This window comes from Colobus angolensis, unplaced genomic scaffold (genome assembly GCF_000951035.1).
Source record: "Colobus angolensis palliatus isolate OR3802 unplaced genomic scaffold, Cang.pa_1.0 Scaffold8, whole genome shotgun sequence".
Lineage (NCBI taxonomy): Eukaryota > Metazoa > Chordata > Mammalia > Primates > Cercopithecidae > Colobus > Colobus angolensis.
Genome location: NW_012121820.1, coordinates 3,648,299 through 3,653,040, shown reverse-complemented (window position 1 = coordinate 3,653,040; position 4,742 = coordinate 3,648,299). Strand labels below are relative to the sequence as shown.

The following is a 4,742-nucleotide window of genomic DNA, read 5'->3' as shown; positions in this document are numbered from 1 at the left end:
AGAGGTTGCAGTGAGCTGAGACTGCGCCACTGCACTCTAGCCTGGACAACAGAGCGAGACTCCATCTAAAAAAAAAAAAAAAAAAAACTCATCAATGCATAAACAATTACCCCTAACCATGCAGAGGCACCTCTCTTGAAACCGGTAACTGTTTTAACAATTTGCTAAGGTCAGTAATCTCTACACAACTTTGCCATATGATGGTACCATAAACTTATTAAGATTTTAAATCAGCACTTCATATGTATATTTATAAATAGCTCGCTTCTGTTATCTTTTGAAAGACCTGATCGGACTAGAGTATGGAAGTACTCTGAGCTCTCAGATTTTTTTTAAGTTAGCGAGTCATAAATAAGTTCAAAAGTTTTCTGCAGAACCCTAAAGGGAACAGGGATATTTCAACATTGTAAATAAAACAAGTGATTAAATAAATGAGAATCATAAAGGCTAGGGGGTAGAGGGCTGAAGAGAAGGGACATCACATTTTTCTGCAACATTATTACCTTGCTCTTTATCAAATCTACCACTTTCTTTCACTCTCTCACTTTCTGTCCCAACCTTCTCCTTTTAAATTGCCAACATAAAACACTACTTCCAAAATTAACAATACAACTCCCGGCCAGGCACGGTGGCTCACGCCTGTAATCCTAGCACTTTGGGAGACTGAGGTGGGTGAATCACCTGAGGTCAGGAGTTTGAGACAAGCCTGGCCAACATGGTAAAACCCCATCTCTACTAAAAATATAAATATTGGCCGGTGGTGGCAAGCGCCTATAATCTCAGCTACTTGGGAGGCTGAAGCAGGAGAATCACTTGAACCTGCAGGGCAGAGGTTGCAGTGAGCCGAAATCACGCCACTTCACTCCAGCCTGGGCAAAAGAGCGAAACTCTGTCTTAAAAAAAAAAAAAAATCCCAACGAAGCCATACTTTTAAAACATTAAATGGATCAAATGGGATTATTATGGCTGAGGGCACTTTGTATTTTTTGCAAACACACTATTAATAGTCTTGTTTAGTAATTTTCCTCATATCCAATTTTCTAGGTGAGATGGTACCCCATTTCACAGATGACTCTCAAGTCCAAGAAAAGCTTCCTTTGCTCTTAGAATACGGGTCACCCATATTAAGTGGCATGAGATCTCAAAAATACTAAGTTAATGGTTAGGCTAAAATGTTGGCTGGGTTACAGTATACATGGACAATTCAAAACATTTATAGCTACATGATTTTTCTTATTTCAAATTCAAGTCTACTATTTCTGAATATAATCGTAATGTATTCTTGGAGTGAAGATATCTCTAGCCCTTGAGCACAACGTAGCCACAGGATATACAAAGCAAATCAAAAGCAAGCACTGGAAAAAGTTAAACCTAGAAGGAAACACAAGTCCAACACTTTCCACTGTGCCAGAAAGCAGAATTGTCACTGGGAAATTTATTAAAGTGAACTACATGAAACTGCTGATAGGCAACTCTTTTGACCTGCAAAAAACAGAAATTTCATATGGCTCAACCTAATGTTATTTTTATTTATTTATTTATTTATTTTGAGACAGAGTCTCACTCTATTGCCCAGACAGGAATGCAGTGGTGCGATCTCGGCTCACAGCAACCTCTGCCACCTGGGTTCAAGCGATCCTCCTGCCTCAGCCTCCTGAGTAGCTGGGATTACAGACACCTGCCACCACACCCAGCTAATTTTTGTATTTTTAGTAGTGACGGGGTTTCACCATCTTGGACAGGCTGGTCTTGACTTCTGACCTCATGATCCACCCACCTCAGCCTCCCAAAGTGCTGGGATTACAGGCGTGAGCCACTGTGCCCAGCCAACCTAATATTATTTTCTAAGCGCATTTTAATAATTGTTCAAATAAGGTCTTCATATCCCAAGGAACACAAACCAACCTTTTATTTCCCCAGATCGCCTTAACCTTGAAAAAATTTGCCACCCCACTTCCAAAGCTAGACATTCGAAAAATTTAATTTCAACAGAGCTTGTACATCATAGTGAGATCCTGTCTCTACAAAAACACTGTTTTAAAAGTTAGCCAGGCAGGGTGGTATGTACCTGTAATACCACCTACTCAGGAGGCTGAGGCAGGAGGATCGCTTGTGCCCAGGAGATCAAGGCTGCAGTAAGCTATGAACATCACTGCACTCCAGCCTGGACAACAGAGCAAGACTCTGTATCAAAAAAAAAAAAAAATCATTAGTAGGAAGGGCAAACAGCTAAATGTAACTACTCCACATCCTTTTTTTATTGTTCCCCTTTCCCACGAACAAAATTTCCATCCTAAGTAGAATTCCCCTTCAGAAGGCTTACATTCAAAGAGATACAGTACTAATGAAAATGTAACTGCCCTGCCTCTTTTTCAGCTATCAGTGATATAGGATTCTAGGCATGGCAGTAGCTCATCGCTTTATACAGGGGTTCCACTGACCTAAAAATCTACTGTTGAGGAATCTTAATTAAATTGATAAGTTCCATTTCTGTTGGAGAATCTGGCTTCTAACCTTTCTATCAAAAGGGTGATTACCATCACAGTAGATAGTTTTCCATTTAGATATAGTTGATTTATGGACTTAGACCAGAAGTACCTGTCACTTTCACAAAAGGAGAAAAAAAGGCTTATGGCTCTAAGACTGCCTCTAGGTCCAAATCCCATCTTTTCACACCCATTTTTATTAAAGTCTAATAGCCAACATGCTAATGAACTATTTTCTCAGTTAATTCCACTAATTAGTTATCTGCTCTTGTTCTGCCAGAATCGCAACCCTTTTACAATCTACTCATCAAATCCATCAGGCTACATATTATACCTTCCTAGAGGGACACTTTCCCCTATGACACTTTGTAAACAGGGCAATCTGATGTTGCCTGTTCTATCTTTCCAGATCTAGTTGATAGTTCAAAACACCAACATTAACCACAAGTAAAATATGCTTTAAAAAATAATCAGGAGACGATCTCCTGCTCTATCTGGAAATTTCTCTATTCAGCTAGTTCTGTGTTGACAGGTCAACAGAGAATAGCACTAGTTATTGCTACAATCCTAAAAGGCATTTCCCTAAAGCTAAACCATCAACCCTTTCCTAAAAGCCATATAATCCAACATGTTTCTAGCAGAATTTACTCTTCCTGCCCCTGCCCCAACAGCATCTTCTGATCATTTTTCACCATAAACTGAGGTTTCCTCATAGTGATGCCAAGTCAGGCAAACACATTCTTTAAGCCTTCCACCTAACTCCCTTCTTCCTGGAAGTTACATGTAATACCTGCATTTACTTATTTTTAAAACTCTTCAAGCATCAGGTACAGTGGTGAGTGCTCTTAAAGAACAAGTATCTACTTCCATCCTTAACACCGTATGAGATTGGGCTCATATTCCCATTTTACAGAGGAGAAAAGCTAAGGCTTAGTAACCTGCCCAAGGTCATACAGGGCAGAGAATGGAATGCAAGTCTGACCTCTGTGTCCTCCGCTCTTAACCATCATGCTGTCTTTCCTTCTGATCTCTTCCTGTCCTAAATGGTGCCCTGTGGTCTTATAAAAGACTATGTTTGGGGAGGGCGGGGGAGGGGTGGCAGGGTCAGTTTCTCCAGAGACTGCCTTTCCTTTAAAGGATAAGACTTTGAAAAGAAGGAGTACCCATTACATCTTTCCTCCATGCTCCCCCTTCTCACCTGGTACCATTTCCCAAAGACCCCAGCCATATCCCCTTCTTTAGGGCCAATTTAAACTTCCCCTTTGTCCCCAGAGCAGGCACTATCCAATACTGAAGAACCACTATCCACCCGCAAGGCTAGGAGAGGGCAGAAGTGGAAGAAAGGAGAATACAGACAGCACCCCTTCCCCAGGTCTTCAGCTGAGAAAGAAGCTGTGGCTGAAAGGCTGGGGGGCTGGGGGCAAAGGTAACAAGGATGTGCCCTTGTGGATACGCGAGGTGGGGGCAGAGGGAGATGGGCAAGAGGCATGGGACGCTCAGGGGGTTAGCAGGAGACTGAATGGGTGGACGTCTGTAAGGAGAAAGGTGGTGCCACCGGGCAGGCAGAGAGATCAGGCCATTGAAGAAGTGAACGTTGAGTTACGGAGGACCTGGAGGTGGATGTAATGGGGGAAGTGGTGGAAAAAAGGGGAGGGAGGGGGCTCACGGGAGCAGGAAACGATGGAGTCACGGGGAGTGGGGGAGGACGGATGGGAGCCAGAAGGTGGGGCGGCCTGAGACCCGGGCACATGGGCTCGGCAGGGAGCGGGCGCGCCGCGGGGGCTTGGGGTGCGGGGAATGCCGGGAATGGGGGTTCCAGGAGACCCCGGGGACGGGAAGGTGAAGCGGGAGTTCTCGAGCAGAGGAGCGGGACGTGGGAGTTCCAGCGAAGCAAGAGCGGGAAGAGGGTCCCGGAGCAAGGGGCGGGCGTGAAGGCACCGTCCGGTTCGCGAGGGCGGCGTTATGAGGGGCGGGGTGGGCCGGAGGCTGGCGCGGGAGAGGAGTCCCGGGAGCCCGTTGGAGTGTGGAGGACAGGAATGTCCTGGGGTCCCCGAGAGCCGGGCCAGGACTCCAGAGTCTTCGGAGGACCAGGTTGGAGGCCGCCTCCCGGCCGGGGCCCCCAGGAAGGGGCGGGGATTCCCCGGGTCCCTCAAGGCCAGAGCGGCAGCCGACGGGGTCCCAAACCCCCTTCCTACCTATGCCGGGCGCCACATAGACGAAGTAGAGCAGCGAGGACGAGAGAGAAAAGAAGAAGAG

At 45.5% G+C, this 4,742-nt stretch overlaps 1 protein-coding gene across 1 annotated transcript in view; it reads right to left on the bottom strand.

Moving 5' to 3' along the window:
- B4GALT5 (UDP-Gal:betaGlcNAc beta 1,4- galactosyltransferase, polypeptide 5) overlaps window positions 1–4,736 on the bottom strand; it is an 83,362-nt gene extending 78,626 nt beyond the window's left edge. Inside the window, exon 1 of the mRNA XM_011928829.1 lies at window positions 4,682–4,736. The gene's annotated coding sequence lies outside the window, so the exon portion shown is untranslated. The remainder of the gene's footprint in view (window positions 1–4,681) is intronic.
- Window positions 4,737–4,742: the final 6 nt, after the last annotated feature.